The sequence below is a fragment of the Cetorhinus maximus genome, chromosome 21, assembly GCF_964194155.1.
Source record: "Cetorhinus maximus chromosome 21, sCetMax3.hap1.1, whole genome shotgun sequence".
Taxonomy (NCBI): Eukaryota; Metazoa; Chordata; class Chondrichthyes; order Lamniformes; family Cetorhinidae; genus Cetorhinus; species Cetorhinus maximus.
Window position 1 is genome coordinate 92,040,603 of NC_135899.1, and position 20,988 is coordinate 92,061,590.

General features: G+C 41.1%; 1 protein-coding gene across 5 annotated transcripts in view; it reads right to left on the reverse strand.

Annotated features, from left to right (window-relative positions):
- ahdc1 (AT hook, DNA binding motif, containing 1) overlaps window positions 1–20,671 on the reverse strand; it is a 191,634-nt gene extending 170,963 nt beyond the window's left edge. For all 5 annotated transcript variants that reach the window (XM_078567455.1, XM_078567457.1, XM_078567456.1 and 2 more), the window contains exon 1: window positions 20,616–20,671. The gene's annotated coding sequence lies outside the window, so the exon portion shown is untranslated. The remainder of the gene's footprint in view (window positions 1–20,615) is intronic.
- Window positions 20,672–20,988: the final 317 nt, after the last annotated feature.

Here is a 20,988-nt window from a genome sequence, read left to right on the forward strand (position 1 = left end):
ACTTTACAGCCTTATGGACTTAACATTGAGTTCAACAACTTCAGATCATGAACTCTCTCCTCCATCCTAACCCCTTTTTGATCCCCTCTTTTCAAATATTTATTTTTTAATTCTTATATATAGATTTTTTTTCTACTTATTTTTATGTTATTATTTTTCAAATTTATTTCCATTCATTGTTTTATCCCCACCTTTTAGCCTATTTCGATCTTTTTTCCCCACACCCACTAGGGCCATCTGCCACTTGCTCATCCTGCTTCCTACTCTTAATGTCACCATTAGCACCTCCTTTAGCCAGTATCACCGCCATCAACACCCCTTCGACCTTTTGTTCATGACATCTTTTGCAATCTCTCCCTTTGCCTCCACCTATCACTGGCCCTCTATCAGCTTCACCTGTCCCACCCCCCCCCCCCTTAAACAGTATATATTTCGCCACATTTTTACTTCTCTTCAGTTCTGAAGAAGAGTCATACGGACTCGAAACAAAATACTTTTGAAGTGCTGTCATTGTTGTAATGTAGGAATTGTATAAAACTGTTTAATATTTAGGGCAATGATTGATTTAAAATGCTGATAGATTTTTGGTGACCTGTTTCAGGTAGGGGTTAAGGAACCTGAGTAAACAATCACCAAGGTGTTATACGGAATGGGTTATAAGCTGGTGATCAATGGGGAAATGAAGGGAAATAGTGGATAGCAATGTCTTCTCCAAACAAGATGATCCATTCTTTCCAACTTATAATTAGCGTTCCTGTAGCAACCAAACTGAGTAGTCTTAATTTCAACCACAGCTATAGCACATTCACTGTGGCAACCTGGTGGACACATCCACTGCACAAGTATTTAAAAGATACAAATCAATCGAACTGGGCTACATTATTTTGGTAATTTAGTTAAAAAAAAATGTAATGTACCTCAAATTATTCCCTATTTTGCAACAATGAATACCTGGTCTGTCTTCAAAACGAGTCAACTTGTTACAACCATTTTCTGAATATAAAAGGAAGCTGGAGTACGAACATGAATTCAAATGACTCCACTGAGTAATAATAATACAAGCACTCTGGTGTACATCTGCCTAATACAAGCTTCTGCTGTTCCTGAGGCAGAAGCCTACAATACATCACCTTAGGCTCAGATATCAATCTTTTTCAGGGAAAAAAAAAAGGCCAGATTGTCACAGCACCAAAGTGCTGCTGACACTGCAGGTCCACTGCACCTTACTTGATTTGAACCACGTTAAAATACAGCAGTGCTTAAAACCGCTTTAAAGCTGTGAGTCCATCGAGTTTTTCATTGCAGTGAAAGAATAAACGCTCCAAATAAAATTTAAACAAAGAAAAAAAAAGTTTAGTTTTGAAATCACACAATAAAAAGGAGGCTGATCTGACTTACCATCTAGAAGAAAGAAAGAACTTGCATTTATATAGTGCCTTTAAGGACCTCAGGGCACCCTGATGAATCTCTTTGACATGGAGTCACTGTTATAACGTAGAGAATGCAGCAGCCAATTTGCACACAGCAAGCTCCCACAACCCTCACGGAGCTAAATGACCCAATAATGTTTTAGTGCGGTTAGTTGTGGAATAGATTTTGGCCAAAATAATGGGAGAATGCTCCTGTTTTTCTTTAAACAGTGCCATGAGATCTTTTATGTCTATTTCAATTAGCAAATGCTTTAACGTATCAGTCGATTTCCCTTGGTTTGGCAAAGTCAAATAGCCTAACTTTACATTCAATAGATGAGGTTTAAGTGAGGGAAGGAAACAATTGTGTTAAAAGATGCTTCTATTAACTGAACCATTTCCCAAGCTAGGAATCATGGAGTCATTGCTGACTTTCAACTGAAGCCAGGATAATTAATACTAAAATTAATTTTGTAACGTTCCCCTTTTCTTTCAGTCCACCCAAACATGCCACTCATATCCAGATGATTCACCTCAACTGGAAGGGCTGAAGAAACTACCCTTGCTCCCTGGGCACCATCAGTGTCATTCCAGTCTTACCCCACCAAGAGGGGCTCAGGTGGGAGGGTAGATTCTTCTATTCCTTGCTCAGTACAAGTTGGAAACTGGTCCTCTGTGTCAACAGAGACTGGGTCCTTTGTTCCCCAATCTGGAGCATCAAGACAACTGGTCACAACGTTTGTCCCAGCATAATCTTTAAAACCAAGTCATTCATCTTCACAATCATACTGGCTGATCTCCCTCAGTGTTGTTTATATAAACTGAAAGATATGCAGTTTTATAAGGAGAGGGATGTTGTGCAATGTACGAAGAATGCATTATTCTGTGTTCACCAGCGGGTCCCTCACTGTTCAATTATGATTGGTTGCTGATTTACAAAGATGAATTTTGAGTTAGAGTTAATCAGGCACACACTGTCATGTTTTACTTTGAGGTGTAATGAGCACACGCTGGCACATGGGCACAACATTAAAATATATATATTTAGAATTTACTAAGTGCTGGTGAAAAAAGAAAGAAAAATATTTACCATCGTGCAGTTTCAAAATAAAAGTTTATTCCACTGGGCTAAGAACTATGGGGAAGATTGCTGAAGGTTTTTGTGCTGAGCCCTTCCCCATTCACACTGCGCTTTTCAGATTTACTCGGGAAATCAAGTCACATGGAAACAAATTTCAAAATATTTTTATTTTTTTTTTAAAAAATCACAGAATTTCCAACTTTGGCAAAGGTGTGAAATGGTCCTGAGAGGTTTGGATGCCCATGTTATGCCCCTACAAAGTTAACTGCTCTGCCCATTACGTTAATACCAATGTTTAAATCTAATTAATCATGAAGAGCATTGGATTGTGAGGTGGATGCTGCCCAGGTTGAGTTCTGACACTCTTCAAACGTAATAACTTTTGTTAACAAATAGCCCATGTACTTGGTACTTTGCAAGACCTCATTCTGTTCTGTCTCATCTGTTTTTATGATGCTTTATTATTGTCACTTTTTCCTCGGCAGTCAGGGACGTAATCAATGGGCATCCATTCTACTTCCAAAAGTTCAATTTCCATAACTGTGATGGACCAGAGTACCAGGCAGCACCAGAACACAGTGAATTCAAAAAATGAAACTGTTTTAAAATTCTTAATTGGTGGCACACTGATACCAGTGGGTGGACAAATCAGACAAATTACGTTTTGGAATGTCCCACACTGATTTTTGTTAAACATTATTTGGCCAGAGCAAGAGTTGTCAGAATCTTTTCTCCAAAATGACTATAATACAGAGCAAAAACAGAATTACCCGGAAAAACTCAGCAGGTCCGGCAGCATCGGTGAAGAAGAAAAGAGTTGACGTTTCGGGTCCACACGACCCTTGAAGGGTCATGTGGACCCGAAACATCAACTCTTTTCTTCTTCACCGATGCTGCCGGACCTGCTGAGTTTTTCTGGTTTTGGATTTCCAACATCCGCAGTAGTTTTTTGTTTTTATCACTATAATACGGAGAGTGGCTCAGTACACTGGAAGTCCGTACACAGCATTTGGTGGGTTCCCACTGAAATGTCTATGCGTGATGGGTGGGTGCATGGTACTGTCAATGGGAAGCAAAGCTTGAGTAGCTTTTATAAAATTTATCTAAGGCATGTGCATGTGTGTTTGTGCCTGAAAGTGCACGCGCGAGTGGTTGGAGAGGAAATTTTCCTGATTTATTTCTTTTTAATTGGCACTGGGGTTTTATCTATTTTGTTTTTCCTCTCCCAGGAGATTCCACAGCTGCTGGTGGATAAGGAAGTGTCTAGTTCCATGGCTTTGTATATCATGACTGTATGGGCCGCGTTTGGATCATCTTTGCTTCTGGTCATTTACATTTTCACATTTTACTGCACATAATATCCAGAGATCCACAAGTACAGAAGGAAACTGGCTTAAAAGGAGTATGGCAGGAGAGGAAGAATTAAAATTTAAAAGTCATTCTTTAGTTGATAAATCACAGCAAAATTGATGGCATATTTTTTCTCTACAAAGCTTACCTACCATTATTTGAAAAAAAGGGAGATTTAAATATAACTCATGAATTGGTTACTCAACATCTCGTACTTTATAAAACATTACTAACGAAAGGATGAAATAAAATTATTCTGGTCAATATAATTATTTTGACACTATCCACAATGGACCACAAATATACTTTTGTGATTGTGAGGATGTTTTCTCATTCAATGATCATTACATTAAAAACTAGGCTGTTAAACAAAACTATATTTATGCTAATATATTGAAAAAAAATTTTTAAATCTCATTATGCTAAAACAGAAAGATTTCTAAGGGACTGGACACCTCTTTTCCACAGGTTTTCAGGGCTACAGACAATGTGTTGTAAGTAACATGTCCTTTACTGTATCCAATGCAGTCAGCCACATCATACAGAGTGAACCAAGCCAGTTGGAGTCTGGTTTGTACCTTGGAACAAGTTAACTCAGTCCATCCTCATAGCACTTTTGACTGAAGACCCCTGCAAATACTTTAACCGGTGCACTCATGCACTGGGCTACTTATGGTTGAGGATGGGGATGTTCATAGTACATGATAATTGACTGGATCAGGTTCGCACTGATCCATTTGTTGTGGGACTGCTTATCTCTACCCACAGCTTGCTATTTTTGATAGTTATCATGTATACAGCCCTATGACATAGCTTCACTAGGTTTGCACCTCATTCTAAATATACGTGTGGTACTTTTCCTGGCATGTTCTTTTTTGCATACCTTGATCCAGGGTTGGTCTCCAGGCTTGATGTTGATCAAGGAGTGATGGATATGCTGGACCACAAGAATGCAGGATTCTCATCAGGATTCAGATCACACTCACCCCACCCTTGAAGGCTATCACCCGCTCCCTCAATCGCATACCATCACAACTCATGACCACCCACCTTCCCCTCCATCTCTGCAACCCCATGGCTGCTGATATCATTCATTAACAAAGGGAGGTGGGCGAGTGAATGGAAGTGAGAATAGATAGGTTAAAGTTCTCCAAAATGTCTTCCTCCACTACTCGCACCCCTCATTCAGTCATCTGATTTGTCCTCTAATCCCTTGACTAGTTCCCTCTGACTCTCCATTTTGTTGCCTCCATCCCTTTCAAAAACCTCTGCGGAGTATTACTCTCGTACCCAAGGCTTTAGTTACCAAGCCAGCAAACCTCTTCACTTTCCCTTTGTCTCTCCGCTAAGTGTCTTCCTCAGAATAAGTGCTTTCAAGCATTTTTCTGCACATGGGAAACACTGCAGAAATGCAGGCTGCTGTTGAAAAAGGGACTACTCAGTTGCACAACATACCAGAATGGCCCAAGGCACCATGGTGTGAGAAGCAGGTCTGTCCCTGATAACACGCACACAATGTGTTCTCAATTTCAAGTTTTGGCTGCCGTATTAGATCCCGTATAATGCAAACTGTGAGAGTATTATATTTTGTTATGAACAATTAATGACAGCAATCTCTCTAATTAAACAGAAAGAATGGACCAAGAAAAAGAATAATGAAATGAAGTTATGTACATTGAGGGTTATAAAATGGTCTCTAGAACAAGCAATCCCCTTTAGGTCCATTTATAACCTAGTCAGGAATGACAATAAAAAGAGCACTTTACATAGAGCAAAAAGAGAACACTTTATTAATAATGGGCAGACAAGTGGCAGGCATCAAATACAGCGCTCCTAATTCTAAGCCACAGAATTATGCTAACATGATGCAGCAGACAGTCCTATCTTCAAATTAATTCAACAATTTTTGAGTTCCTTGGTGGAAGTACACTTCTCTCATCCACAACTAGTGAACAAAGTGTGCGTTTTCTTTTAAAACTAGTGAGTTTTGTCCTTCTCAAGATAAAGGGTTTCGGTGATGTGGGATGGAATGTTTACAACATCCAGTATACCTTGACATTTTTTGTACCATAAAGTGCAAAGTAAAGCCCTCTCTGCTCTCCCTCCAGCATTGTACTTCACTGCCGAGCACCAACAGGCACTATTTGAAGAAAAGCATTAAGTTCTCCCAGCCAATAGTTTTCTCATCATCATCAGGAGTAAACTGGCCAATCGTTTCATTGCCTTTCATGTGACCTTGCAATATGAAACACTATTATCATGTCTGCCTGAATATGAATAGTGACTACATTTTAAAGCAATCCAAAGTTTGAGTGATGTGATGTGATAAGGTATTATGTACATGGAAGTGCTTCCTTTAGGCATCATAACTGGAACTGGAGTCTTGCATGGTTATGCCAAGAGTTTACAGCCACACTTGAAATGAATTAAGAGAGATGGACTCCTCAGCTACTGCCACACTTAAATCCCAAAATTCACAATATAGAGAAGTTCAATGCAAACACAACTCTTAACTACAGCAGACTACATAAACTGACTGGTCAAAAAAGTTGCCATACCTCCACCTTTCGGCAGGTCAGTAAATGTCTATAAGCTCTGCCAAGATGTTCAAGGACTTCATTTGTTTATTTATCAAGAAACGTAAGACAAAGGGCCATGGCTCAGAACACCACTAAGACTGAAACAAATAAGGCAAATGACAATGAATAATTATTAGCAGTAAGATGAATACTTAGTTGGCATATGAATGTTGCATTCATACTGTGCGCAAATCATAACCGAACTTAAAGTGTCAGTCAAATTTTTTTCTCTTTTTCTCAATACAGGACCAGGTTTTACAATATTTCTTAAATTTTCAACTCCCTCCACTTACGCACATAGCAATTTTAACTTAGTAAAATGTCCCAAGATACTTCACAGGAGCATTAACAACGACTGACACCAAGCCAAATGAGACATCAGCACAGGTGACCAAACACTAGGGTCAAGGAGGTAAACTTTAAGCAGCATTTTAAAGGATGAGACACAGATGGAAGGGGTAAAGAGGCATGGGAGGGGGAATTCCAGAGCTTAGATCTGAGATGGTGAAGACATGATCAGCAAAGGAAGTGGGGGTGCAAAAGAGGGCAAGAGGCCAAAATTGGAGGAATGCAGAGTTCTCGGGTGGTTGTAGGATTAGAGGTGCATACAGAGATACTGAGCACCAAGGAATGCAGAGTTCTCGGTGGTTGTAGGATTAGAGGTGCATACAGAGATACTGAGCACCAAGGAATGCAGAGTTCTCGGTGGTTGTAGGATTAGAGGTGCATACAGAGATACTGAGCACCAAGGAATGCAGAGTTCTCGGTAGTTGTAGGATTAGAGGGGCATACAGAGATACTGAGCACCAAGGAATGCAGAGTTCTCGGTGGTTGTAGGATTAGAGGGGCATTCAGAGATACTGAGCACCAAGGAATGCAGAGTTCTCGGTAGTTGTAGGATTAGAGGGGCATTCAGAGATACTGAGCACCAAGGAATGCAGAGTTCTCGGTAGTTGTAGGATTAGAGGTGCATACAGAGATACTGAGCACCAAGGAATGCAGAGTTCTCGGTGGTTGTAGGATTAGAGGGGCATACAGAGATACTGAGCACCAAGGAATGCAGAGTTCTCGGTAGTTGTAGGATTAGAGGGGCATACAGAGATACTGAGCACCAAGGAATGCAGAGTTCTCGGTGGTTGTAGGATTAGAGGGGCATACAGAGATACTGAGCACCAAGGAATGCAGAGTTCTCGGTGGTTGTAGGATTAGAGGGGCATACAGAGATACTGAGCACCAAGGCCAAGGAGGAATTTGAAGTGAAAATGACAATTTTAAAATCAAAGTGTTGGAAGACTGGGAGCCAAAGTAGGTCAGCAACCACAGAGGTGATGGGTGAACAGGATCCGGAGTAAGTTAGGAGGTAGGCGGGGTTTTGGATGAACTCACATTTATGGAGGGGAGATGAGGGAAGGTCAACCAGCAGAGCACTGGAACAGTCAAACTCCTTTAGTTGGTAAATGATTAATAAAAATATTTCAAGTCCTTTCACTACTCTTTGCAATGTTTCACTTGAACAGTCAAAGCATGAATTTTGCTGGTAGAGGGGGCAGTTTACTCAATGGTGATTAACCGTGGATTTACTACGAGATTTTCCTGGAGTTAAGTCACTATGAATCCAAAATCCTCCATTTCCTTCACTGGCATCAATAATCTTATAGATAACCCAATGCCTCATTGGGAGGTTTCACAGGCTGTGATGGCCATACATATTAGAAATCACAAGGTGAACACTAAGAATTACTAGACACATCTCCACCTGAACAGCAAGTACTCAATTTCCTAAATGAAGAGAAGAGTAATGTTATTTTTTAGCACACGTGAAAATTCCTGACATGTTCATGACAGGGCTAAAGGATATAACAGGACAAGAAATACAATGGGTTTTTTTTTAAAACATTTCCATCTGGCATTATTTCAGCCTGCAATAGTCAAAATAAACAAGTGGGGGCAGGGAGATCAGCAAATCCAGCCGCTCACTCCCTTCACACATTTTACCTCAAGACTCAGGTACTGATGCAGGGAATGGAGGAAGGGAATTGTTTACCTGCAGCTTCAGGTAAAATGTAATTGGGTTTTAATTAGGGGGATAGTTTAATTCCTGCAAGAGGTAACAACACACCTGGTTCCCACTTCAGGCAAATTCCATTTGGGAGTTCAATTACACACCTGGGCGTTAGCCACCAGAGGAAATTGAGGATTTAGGATTAGTAAAATGCAAAACTATGTTTGATCAAAAATATCACCAACACAGAACATAAAATCTTTACACTGCTGAACAAGGTCACTTTAGTATGCATCCTGTTTGCTCCTGATTGACAGTGATCATTAATTTTTAAAAGTGTGAAGTGATATACTTTGGTAGGAAGAACGCGAGGAGACAATTTGAAATAAAGAGCAGAATTCTAAAGGGAATGGAGGAAGAGAGAAATCCAGGAGTACACGTGCACAAACTGTTGAAGGTGACAAGGCGGGTTGATGAAGCGGTTAAAAAGGCCTACAGGATCCTGGACTTTATAAATAGAGGCATAGGAAGTTACAAAGAATCTTTATAAAACACCGATTGGAGTATCATGTTAAATTCTGGGCACCACACTTTAGGAAGGATGTGAAAGGCATTGGAGAGGATGTAGAAAGGATTCGCAAGAATGGTTTCAAGGATGACGGACTCAAGTTACATGGACAGGTTATAGAAGCTGGGGATCTTCTCCTTAGGGAAGAGAAGATTGGGAGGACATTGGATAGAGGTGTACAAAATCATGAGGGGTCAGGACAGGGGTAGTAGATAGTGAGAAACTGTCTCCATTGGCAGTACAGTCAAGAACCAGAAGGTTCACATGAGCTAAAGGGTCAAAAGCGACATGAGGAATTTTTTTTTATTAAAAAGCAACCTGTTTTTATTTTAATTCATTTATGGGAGGTGGGCATCACTCACTAAGCCAGCACTTATTGCCCATCCCTAACTGCCCTCGAGAAGATGGTGAGCTGCCTTCTTGAACCACTGCAGTCCATGTGGTGCCACAGTGCTGTAACGGAGGGAGTTCCAGGATTTTGACCCAGTGACAGTGAAGGAACGGCCGATGTATTTCCAAGTCAGGATGGTGAGTAACTTGGAGAGGAACTTCCAGGTGGTGTTCCCATGTGTCTGCTGCCCTTGTCCTTCTCGATGGTAGTGGTCGTGCGTTTGGAAGGTGCTGCCTAAGGAGCCTTGGTGAGTTTCTGTCGTGCATCTTCTAGGTGGTACACGTTGCTGCCACTGTGCGTCAGTGGATGGAGGGAGTGAATTTTTTGTGGAAGAGATGCCAATCAAGTGGTTACAATTGGGGATTCACTTCCTGGGAGGGTGGTGGAGGCAGATTCAGTTGTGGCTTTCAGAATTGGAAAAACACCTGAAAAGGCTAAATTTACAGGGCTATGGGGAAAGAGTGGGCAAGTGGGATCAGCTAAATCATGCTTGCAGGGAGCCAGCATGAACTTGATGGGCTGAATGGTCTACTGTGATGTAACCATTCGATGTCTCTGAAGTGAAGATTGTTCAAGAAGGCAGCTCACCATCTTCTCGAGGGCAGTTAGGGATGGGCAATAAGTGCTGGCTTAGCCAGTGATGCCCACCTCCCATAAATGAATTTTTTAAAAAAAGGTTGCGTTTTTTTTAAAAAAATTCCTCAAGTCGCTTTTGACCCTTTAGCTAATCTCAACCTTCTGGTTCTTGACTGTACCGCCAATGGAGACAGTTTCTCATCTACAGTAGCCAAAGATTCACCATACCACATTTTTCCGTTGCTGTGAAGCTATACAGCAGGATAAACGTATTATAATTGGAACCAAACTTGCCTCATTTTGGAACTGGGAGTCCAGTTTCAGACCACCCACATCAGATCGGCTCACACTGCCTATCCTTCATACCAGCTACATTATAGCTGCAACTGATGCAAAGCCTACATTTTAATCTTTAAAATGTAAGTTTAAAGAGTTCCCAAGTGATCCATTGGACTGCTGTTAAATTTTTAATGTTAAAAAAGAGCCAACTGTCCTCTCAGTCCTTTACTAAGATCAAAAATCTCACCAGCTTTCAGACCGCAGTTAGCAGAGCACTATGCTTGTATTTAAGTATGCAGACAGAGTCTTCAGCTGTCTCAACCCTATTCTCTGGGCCTTCTTCCCTAAACTCCTTAACTTTGCTATTTTCCCTCCGTGCCTTTAAAAGCCTCATCAAAAATCTATACTTTCAGTCATTTCTTAACTCTTCTAGCCAACTCTGTCCATTTCTCCTGTGGAATGTTTCTATATGAACCATGCACTACAAGTCCAAGCTGAAACTGTGTTTTCCTATCTGACTTGGGAGCTGCAGAGACAGCAATATAATCGAGTGGTCTAAAACAGGTATTGGTGTCAAACCTGTACCCACGACATAAAGACAGCATTAGGAGTCAATAAGCAATGCCTACATGCACTGCAAGGATTGATTTTTCCAGCTGGTCAAATCGAAATAGTCTACACCCAAATATTTGATCAATACCTGGCAGCAAATCAAAAGCACAAGGTATTTTCAAAGCCAAAATCAAAAATGTAGGTCCCCACATCAAAATAGGTTCTCATACCATAATGACAGCTGATGACAGCATTTTTTATATTCCTTAATTACAACCGTGTTCTCAGCCAGCCATTTTCTTGTAAGTCAGGTAATACAGAAATGTTTCATGTTGATTAGAAGCATGCAAATTGAGGTGTGGTCACTGAGCTGTTAATTCAAAAAACCTCATTTATTTACTATCTATATTAATGACTTGGAGGAGGGGGCAGAGTGTAATATATCCAAATTTGCTGATGATACAAAAATAGTTGGGAGGGCATGTTGTGATGAGGACATAAGGAATCTGTAAGGGGATATAGATAGGTTGAGTGGGTGGGTGAAAACTTGGCAGATGGAGTTTAATGAAAGAAACTGTGAGGTCATGCACTTTGGTCAGAAAAATCAAAAGGCAGACTATTATTTAAATGGGGAGCGTCTCCAAAAAAGTGCAGCACAGAGGGATCTGGATGTTCTTGTGCATGAAACACAAAAAGTTAGCATGCAGGTTGCAGCAAGTAATTAAGAAGGCAAATGGAATTTTGGCCTGTATTGCTAGGGGGTTGGAGTTTAAAAATAGGGAAATCTTGTTACAACTGTACAGGGTGTTGGTGAGGCCGCACCTGGAGTACTGTGTACAGTTTTGGTCCCCGCATTTAAGAAAGGATATACTGGCATTGGAGACAGTTCAAAAGAGATTCACTAGCCTGATTCCTGGGATGAAGGGGTTGACTTATCAAGGATGGCTAAACAGGTTATTCATTAGAGTTTAGAAGAATGAGGGGTGATCTTATTAAAACATAGAAGATTCTGAGGGGGCTTGACAGGGTAGATGTTGAGAAGATGTTTCCACTAGTGGGGGAATCTCAAACTAGGGGACATAGTTACAGAATAAGGGGACACTCATTTAAAACTGAGATGTGAAGGAATTTCTTCTCTCAGGGGTTAGTGAATGTCTGGAATTCTCTACCCCAGAAAGTTGTTGAGGCTAGATCACCGAAAGTATTTAAGGAGGAGGTAGATAGATTTTTGAAATATCGGGGAGTTGAGGGCTATGAGGAGCTAGCACGAAAGAGGAGTTGGGGCCTGGGGCAGATCAGCCGTGATCTTATTGAAAGGTGGGGCAGGCAAGAGGGGCTGAATGGCCTACTCCTGCTCCTCTTTCTTATGTTATGTTCTCACATTAGAAACGTACATCCTCAGCACTAATATTTGAGAAACTGGAAAGTTCCTCTATTTGTTACAATATTTGCTACAGTTGCTGCTGAAAAATCTAAGCAATGGCCCAGTGTCATAGTCCAGAGACTAGATATATAATTTCACTGGCCATAAAAGTAGTAATGTTTAAACTAGTAACTTATTTGAACCCAATGAAGCGTTTAATAATTTATGCTGCACCACTTAAAGGCTCACTTGGCACAGCCCCACCTCTCCTAATGACCAAATCACTTCCCAAGAGAATGCAGACCAGCACAAGAGGGTAAATAAACCAGGAAAAGGAACAGATGCACAGATAGGCAAGGACAACACCCACTCCCCTTTCTCTCCCCCACCACCCCCCCATCCCCCACCTCTCCCACTTCTGATCAAGTCTCCCTCATTCCTCCACTGAACCCCACAGTACCAAAAGAAAAAAAGCTTAATAGCTTAAATACTCATTGCTTCCAGCACAGTGCAACCTGCCAAGAAACTTAGTACATCAATTTACTCCTCCTCCAAGCACTGTATAATTAAGCTACACAATGACTCCATCAAATATTTCTGTGAATGCAGACTCTTGAAAAAGGTACAATAAAAATAAATTTAAAAATGCATTTTATTGTGGCAACACCTTTTAATTAATACTGTTTTGCAAAGATTTTACACAATAAAAATTCTGTAACATGCTGTACATTCAACAAAAGCCTCAGTTAAGAAAAATATTTTATTCACAATATATCAGACTTAAATGCCTTAGGGTAAACCAATGGATTCGTGCTTATCAGCAACTACCCAGGTGCTGCAAAGAAACTTACTTCCTCAGATTATTCAGTTTCGCAATCATGTTTCCTGTGAATCTAATTTTTACAGACATTATAAGAAGTAATTAAACTATCTGAAACGTAGCAGAACATTGACAAAAAATGTTGCAGCATTCAGGAAGTTGCTATTTTCCTCACTAGTCAATGTTACTGTGGCACGTCAAGGAGGAGTTGGCACTGGAATATCCCAAGAGGATTTGAAACAAAGCTTCTAAAATGTAAAATAGGCAAAAATCTTTATGGGATCTTTTCAATATTCAAGGAGGCAAGAAATATAATGAGATTAGAATTTTGTTTAATTCTGGAGACTGAGTTAAAGCTGTGCTTTGTGCAACTGCACACAATTATGATCAGAAAGCCCAGAAGCTATGGAATATGTTTGGGGGTTATGAGGTGGTGGTGGGGGTGGGGGGGGTGGGGGTGGTGAAGGAGTGGGGAGGGTTGTTGGGACTGTCACAGTGCGGTTCTAAGGGCTTGTTACACTTGTCAAATTCTCTCCATTCAATAAAATATGTTCACCTCCCAGTCGCTTATTACACAGCTGGGGCATGATGGCGGTGATGGGCAGAAAAAGCCAAAAGGAAACAATTGTACAGGGGATTTTTTTTTAAAAATTCAAAATATTTGAAATGTTGGACAAATTTAGAAGGATCATCAACTACATCGAATTTGTCTGTAAGATGGTGTCAGCTAGCACCAAGAGCCAGAATCTAGTTCTGATCATTCAAATGAACCACCTGCTGCTTCATGAAACCACGGCATTTACAGTCTCTGCAGTTTCATTAACTGGAAGGGTGGAATAGGCATAGCCGTCACTGATACAATTCTTCCTGATCTCCTATAACTGCTTCATCCTCCCTTACAGAACCTTCCCCATCACTTGCCTTTGCTATCATTTCAACACCTCCTGCTGCTCTGAATTGAAACTTAAGATTTTTTTAAAAATGCATATATACCCCTGTTTGCAACATGATGTTAGTTTAAAAGGATAATACTGTCAGAACAGTGAATTTAGTTGTTCAATTCACCTTCACGCTTATCCTGGTCAGATGCTACATTTCTGAATTATTGCAGGTTTGAAAACATTCTTTTCTGGTATCTTTTGGTAACCCAGAGCTAACTCTGAAAAGACAATTGGTTATCAAATTCTCAGCAGATTTAACTCCCAAACACACTATTAATGCAGGAGGTGGGGTGGTGAATAATAATAGAATCTATTTGTAAAAACTGTATGTCAGGTAATAAAGAGCAACCATTCTGGGGACTGGATAGTACAACAGGTTAATATGTTCCTTCATTTCTGTAAAGGAGTTTCAATCCCAACCAGGCTAACAGAATTCAAGCTCTTTCTCTCTCCCTGTCAGCCCTAAGATTCAAGAGGTGAAAAATGTTGCAGTGGGGGGAGGGGAACAATCTTCCTCGGAGGTTGGAGTTTTCATAGATTTACATAAGCGTCTAGAACACAGAAACCAGCCACTTGGCCCAACTAGTTTTTGCTTCCTCTCGCCCCTCATTTAATCCTCTCATGTGAAGCACAAGGCCATCAGAAATCGGCTGTGCTACATCTGATGACGAATACCTGAGAAACAAACACTGGAAAACTCTTGCTAGGAAAGACTTTCATTCTCTAGCAATTAAATTTGCAACGCGTGCAAAACTCACTCAATTCAAAGCCGCAAGCACGAATTTTGCCATTCAACACGAAGGAAAGTGCAAACAACTGAGAAATTATGAAGAAAGTGTAAAATGAAGATATTGCCTTCAAATTATTGGAAAGATTAAGCAAATGCAAGAAATTAAATCCAGTCAAAGGTGACTTTGGTGCATAAAATGACACTGGCCCTACTGGTGATTGTTAAAATTTAAAGTTAGCTGGTAGTAATAATGATTTTATGTTGGTACATGCAACCAGTGACCCCACTCCAGAATTTAAAAACTACAGTGACTCAGGGGCTCTTACGCTGCACCAGAGGTGATTCACTGGAATTTTTTGCCATTGAGAGAGAGAGAGTTTGGAGACACTGGATGACTATTCTTGTATTAGCTAGCAACGTACCTGAGGAACAAATACAAGTTATGCTATTAGCATGGGATTCTCATTTTATTCCAACTCATGACTACAGTAAGCCACTATTATGAAACAATGATGGATTTGTACTCAAATAGCAAGACAAAATCATGGTTTGAAATAAATATTTAAATTAACCAACTATTTTCTCTGCCTCAAAATAAAAAGATTCAGACTAGAAGGCACAAATAATACTTATATCTGGTTCACAAAGCCTCAAAGAATATAGGAATCTCCCATGGTAAAAACATGACTAAAATAGCGGCACCAGAATTTGTGGGGTCTGGAGCACCACCATGAAAGCAGGGATCCACACAAATCTGTTATGATACATATTTAAATGGCACTATTAAAAAGGAACTCTGAGACACAAAAGAAAATCCACTGTGCTTCAATTTTGGGTTACCAAACTGCCCTTTTGACTTTGGGAACCAAAATATTAATCAGTTCAAACTGACTGGCTAAAAGTCACTTCACTGATGATAGAAATTCTATTTAACAATGTTTCAGTAGTCACAACCTAGTTTCCAAGAGCACAGTGCCTGTAATCGGCAAACTCAATCAAACAGGTCACAAAAGGAATTGGTGTGAAGAACTGAAAATATTAATAGTACAATCTAGTGTACTCAAGATCAGAGTCATCTTTCATTATTGAAGCAAAACATGATCAGTTGTGGTTATGGTACTTAATGGTGGCAATTGTAACTCTCTTCCATTCCCTAGCATCACCTGGACTAAATTCACCTTTAATAATTGAATTATTTTTGTATTTAATTGTTACCAGTTCTCTTGTATTTATTATTCCCTAGCACAAAGGTAATCCCAACCATTGGGAAGGACAGAAACTAGCAAGCTTCTAGATGCAACATACATGCCACTTCTGGTCAGTCACTAGGAGTGGCTGGCATGATGCAAGTCAATTTGTCTACCTTTCCATCAGCAAGGCACCTCATTAACACTCAGTGCTGTGCTCAGTGAATCTGAGAGAAGTCAGTATCATCGCTACAATTCAGATCCAGCTCTCCTGGTCGATGAGATATTACACAAATATGTTGCATCACTGTGCATGAAATAAACGTGATGTATTTATTTCTGCTCCATTAAGGTACAAACTGACTATAATGTACCAACGCATCAGAACAAGATAGTGATTTCAAGGAGGACACATATGTCTGCTGAAGCAAAAACACCTACAAGTAAATCAACATTTATGCTGCTTCAAAGCTGTAATCATTTAAATATTATCCAAATGTATGCTGCAGAATGACAATGCTGTATGTATAATTTTACACATGCAATGCAGGCAACTGACAATTCAACCAGAGTCTCCTAGGAGTCACACCTTTATCCCTGCTGAAATGAATCATGTAGTCATGCACATGTGCTGTGGGTTACAGGAGTGACAACTTGCTGCAATGTGCAGTTAGTTTCTTGAGTCACTATTGTTTCAGGGCAGGCCACTTAGAAACATCATATAGAAAGTAGGTGTCTTTGTAGGTAACGCTTTGTTCATGTGATCTACTTGGACTGGTTCTGATCACCTGAGGGGGATTCAGAGAGCAATTCTCCAGAAGATCCCCCCCCACCCGCCCTCCTTTATTTGCCCTAGTTTCAGTTTTTGATATTACATGGCTGCAGGGGTGTGCGTGAAGTGGTAGCAGGGAAGTGAGGGTGGGGTGTGGGTGGAGGGTGCGTGAAGAAGTGTTTAGCTGTGGCAGTTCAACTATCAGGATGTGGAGTACATCTGACAGACCAGCTACTCCCACCCTTCAATTTCTGTCTGCATATGGGGGGAACAGACAGGGTGGGAGGGAAAGATGCTTGCCCAATGGAAACACATCTGGATGCACAGTGTATATGAGCATCCACTAATATCTAGTCTCAACATGCTATTGTACTGCTTTTCTCTGCTTTCTATTTCCCCATGTATGATTCAAAAATGGGAAGGGAGGGAGGAGTATTGCTATTATAAAATCTAGACCAATTTGAACTGGAACTGGCTCTACAAGATTGAATTAACATTTAGTATCATGGCTCTCAAATACCAGAGCATGTGAACAGATTTCCTCCAGAATAAAAAAGCTCAAGAAAATTCAAAGCACAATATTAGCAAAAACAAGATTCTTTCTTTCTTTCTTTCTCTCGAATCTTGCTTTCTGCAGGGTTGATGTAATGATATCCAGGCATGTACACTGTTATGGGGATGCATGAGGAATGATGCAGCAGTTCAGTTCCTAACTGTTTACATTCTCAGTCAGTGGGGGTACGGAAGAGAACAGTTTGTTCCCACATATTTGCTTAACATTCAGAAGAACATTTTTACTTGAATATGACTGAACTGCAAAACCACAAATTTACACTCAAATTCCACGGGATGAGAATATTCCTGAAAAAATTAAAATATACATACATGTTCAAGCAGGTAAAAATGAACAAGGCAAAGCTCCTTTAACATGGGCTATAGCACAAGTTTTGGCAGACAAGACATGACTCTTCTGAATTCCTCATTCTATAGCAACACCATTATGTGCTGCCCATAAGAAACAGGAGCTGGAGTAGACCACAATGCCCATCGAGCCTGTTCTACCATTCAATATAATCGTGACTGATCTTGGGCTTCAATTCCATATTCCCGCCAGCTCCCCATACCCCTTAATTCCCTAAGACCCCAAAAATCTGCCTAAAACAAAAATTAGGAAAGAATAGGTAAATATACATATATAATTTTAAAAAACAGCTTTTTTATTTTCCTCCCACTTTTTGATCAGGTCCCACGTATCATTTCCTGGATGAGAAGATAAACAAGCAATGTGCCTCAGCCCTCTCTGCCAAAACCATCTTGTAAGTGGCCAACATTAGATGCACAAGGATACTTCCAACTTCAGACCAGGGTTTGTGCATGGAGAAATCCCAGATATCAATTACTACCCAATGTTTATAAAGAAGGTAAAGGGAAAGCAGATTTACCCCAAGACAATACTGACACAATCCAGTTTATATCGCACATATATATTTATGTATATATCACAAAATACACACAAACCTTTCAGGAGTGACTTTACAAGATTATCCACTGTAATCTATAAAAGGGTCTTTACATTATCAATTACTTGCAACATAAGTACATGCCAGGATCACTGTGCAGTGCAATTTTAGACACAGAACAAAGTAACACACACATAATTGGCTAGATACGTAACTGAAGATTTGCATTTTAGATGTAGGACATGAATGTAGGATTTTTTTTTTTGAATAGGAGTTTTTAAATTCACCTGTTTCTTAATGCTGCCTCCAGTCATTCTTTTATCAGCAATACTGAAGGAGAGATGATCTGGAGCAAAGACCTCACCACTGTCAATGCCAAATGCTGTTTCTGGATGAACTGGTGCACACAATGCTCCCAGGGTTTATGTTAATCAAACACCATAATTTGGAAGAGAGGAAGTGCTTATGTGTTACAAGTTGATCCTTCAACACACAAACACCACTTCTTTTCAGTCAACTCTCTTATCTATACACCTGATATAAACTCAGGCTCTCTAGCATATCATCAGAATAGACATGATCAACTGGCTCCTGGTTTTGCAAATTCTGAGTAAGGCCTGAGTTTCAAAACTGAATATTTTGTGATTTTATTTAGTAGCTAATTGCACTCATTAAAAAAAATGTATGACCACATAACATTAACTGATGCCAACAAAAAATACATACATTGAAGACACCTACATTAAAAACTATATTGAAACTAGACAGCTAGCTAAAATAATTTCTTAGTTTCCAGTTGCAACAATTAGAGTCCGACTTTGTGCAAAAATAATTACACAGGACAAAACCACCACCACAGCAGACGAAGATCTTTGTACAAACAAATCATGTGGACCTCTCAGGCTCAATGTAGGCTAATGGCTGAATATTTCAACCCACATAAACAATGTCATCACTTTGTATGAATGTTGTAGACTGTATCCGATCCTGTGATGGTCACCCTGAATAAGACAACCTTCAGTAACCTACCTGGAAGCAAGAGATGAATTTTGCCAGCATCCTTATTGGTGTCAGGCAAAGTATAGTTAAGGACAACATTGCGATCTTGCTAGTGCTGACATATTAAAATGATTGCAGACTGAGACAGGACAGACAAAATGCAATATTCTGCAAAAGAGACTCCACTAGCACTGTTCTACATACCACGTACACTGTACACAATAATTGGCTATGTATGTTACAACATCACAGCATAATCAAAAGGTTCTGATGAGGCAGAGGGTTGAAGCAAAAAATTGGTTTAAGGGCATCACACCAAGACTGCAATACATTCTTAGACAGTTGCTCCATAATGTTTTCAAGTGAATTTTACTGTATTGATCCAATTTTTAAACTATATTTTCTCCAGACAGCTGTACATCTCCCACAGGAGCATTTTCAGTCTGTGATCACCACCGAGATTCTATCTTCCTCTGCCAATGCTAGGTTTTGCCAATCAGACAAGACAAATAGTACGATACAGGTGAGATAAGAATTGTGATGTAGCCAAGTGAGACTGCATCATCTGGTGTCCGGATATTACAAGGTTACTGTTTGCAGCATTTCGCCAGTTTATTTCACTAGCAACAACAGCAATGAGTAACATCTTAATCTCCCACCCTGAACAAGAATAATCCGACCGGCTGACTCCACTACAAAGTCGGCTTTTCAAAAAAAAAGCATTTAATTTCGGAAAATACGATCCTGGCAGGTTTGGATCAGACGTTTTAATCGTACAACAAAAGTTTAAAAAAAAAAAAATAATAATAATAAACACAATTGGAAGGGCTCTTGCGGGACTGAATTTGCAATGCATTAGCTTCACTGTAACCACCCCCCACCCTCACCCTCACACCACCCACCCCCAGAGCAGTAAAACCCCAACTGTGGCTAGAGCCATGAACAGGCAGCGACAGAGAGGGAGAGGGGGGAGAGAGGGGGAGAGGGGGGAGAGAGGGGGAGAGGGGGGAGAGAGGGGGAGAGGGGGGAGAGAGAGAGAGAGAGGGGGAGAGAGGGGGAGAGAGAGAGAGAGGGGGGAGAGAGGGGGGAGAGAGGGAGAATGACAGCTGAGAGAGACCGGGAAATACTGTCGCAAGTTCGGTGCAATTCAGGCTGCGAATGCATTAAAGGGCGCTGCGTTTTTTAAAGGTCCGGCACGCAATGCATTTGCAGAAAGCGGAATGCTGCATTCCAGCAAAAAGAAAAAGGCAGCATCAGGGAGGGTGGGGGGGGGCTCTCTCGGTAACCTGACATTTTCACCAAAATCCACCATCGATGTTTCATTCATTCAGCATTAACCCCCACCCCCCCACCCCAGAGCAGAATTAACAGCACCTCCAGCCCCCCCGCTAACCTCTCTCTATCTAACACACACACACTGCCTGCTGTATGTCTGCAGTATTCCTCCCCGCCTCCCCTGCAATGTATTCCCTATTAGCGATCACCAACAGGGTTTGCTGCCTCTCCCAGGGTTTCGCTCTCTGAACTACTCTAGGAGAAAGGTGAGCCGCCTTTACCTGCAGCCTCCGCCCGGCTCGCGCACCTCCGACTAATCGTCCCGGCAGCCGGCAGCCGGCAGCGCGCATGCGGCCCCCAACACCACTCCCCCACCCCCCACTACCCCTAACCCATCGGCAGGCCGGCAGCGAGCCGCAGCCCGCATGCGCCGCCACCCAGCCGGCCGGCAGCCGGATCCGCGCATGCGCCGCTGCCGCCACCACCACCACCACCACCTCCTCCTCTTCTCTCATCACCCACCACCCACCGGGCAGGCAGCTCGCTGGCAACATCTCCGGAGCATGCGCAGCAGCGACAGCAGCACATGGTTAAGAGGTGTGAGAGGGAGGGAGAGGAACCACATGGAGGAGAATTGGGGGGGGGAAATTAGGG